Here is a 1,328-nt window from a genome sequence, read left to right on the forward strand (position 1 = left end):
TAACGCACATCAACTGTTTGGCTAATTTTCTGAAAGAAAATTATTTTTGTTAAAAAGGGCTAAAATCATTTTAACTGTGACCTATTACGCTTTACACTCTCTCTGAGTATTATTTCCGCTGCGCAATACTCTTAGAAAATTACCCCCTCTGATACCGTCAATTGGTATCAAAGCTTGCTTTGATATTCTTTCAAAATCTTTGCGAAAATGGCCGGTCACAGTCAAAACGTTGTTTATGCTGAGGGTGCGTCCATTAACAGACCTCCGTTGTTTACTGGAGATAACTATGCTTTTTGGAAAGTAAGAATGAAAATTTTTATGGGGTCTGTTGATAGAGGCATCTGGGAAGCTGTACAAAATGGTCCTTATATTCCAAAAATTACAGTTGATGGTGTAGAAGTAGAAAAATCATTTTTTGATTGCACTGATGAGGAAAATAGAAGAGCCCAATTTGATTTTAAGGCTCGAAATATAATTTTATCTACACTAACCATTGATGATTTTTTCAAAGTCTCTNTTTATAAAAGTGCACAGGAAATGTGGAAATTTTTAAGATTCACTTATAATGAAGTCATAGATATGGATGGCTTAAGCCCTACATCAAGCTCCTCAAGCTCAAGCGATTTTAATGAGGAAGAATATATATGCTTAATGGCAAATAGTGAAAGCCAAATCTTGAAGAAGAAGAAGGAGAACAATCAAGGCTCCACATCAAGCTTCAAATGTTATGGATGTGGTGAAAGAGGCCATGTGAAAGCTGATTGTTCAAGCAACAAAAGAAGAAAAGAAAGAAAAGCAAAGAAATCGGACAAAAAGAAGAAGGCCTACATTGCTTGGGAGGATACTGCATCATGCACTTGTAGTTCAAGTGATTTTGTTGAAGAAGAAAACCTATGTTTGACGGTTGCTACTGATGACACTACAAGCCAAGTAAGTAGCTCTAGCCTTGACACTAGTGAGTTTGATTTACAAAAATCTTTTCTTGAATTGCTTAATGAATCTGAAAAATTAAATGTTGCTCATAAAAATTTGAAAAAGGAGTTTAAAGACTTGCAAATTAAATATGATAAGGCATTAGATGAGGAAGTAATTTTGAGAAATAAAATTTGCAACTTAGAAATGAAAGAGTCTTCAAATGTTGAACATCCTGTTGAATGTCTTTCATGTAAGAGTCATGTGCGTTATATTAATATTCTTGAAAATTTGCTTGAAGTTGCAACAAGAAATAATANTGCTGAAATGCCTCTATCTGTTAAAAAGGATTTTAAAAACAAAAGGTTTTTTAAAGGTAAGAACCAAATTAAAAGAACTCGTAGAGTTTGGGTTGA

The sequence above is a fragment of the Vigna radiata genome, chromosome 9, assembly GCF_000741045.1.
Source record: "Vigna radiata var. radiata cultivar VC1973A chromosome 9, Vradiata_ver6, whole genome shotgun sequence".
NCBI lineage: Eukaryota > Viridiplantae > Streptophyta > Magnoliopsida > Fabales > Fabaceae > Vigna > Vigna radiata.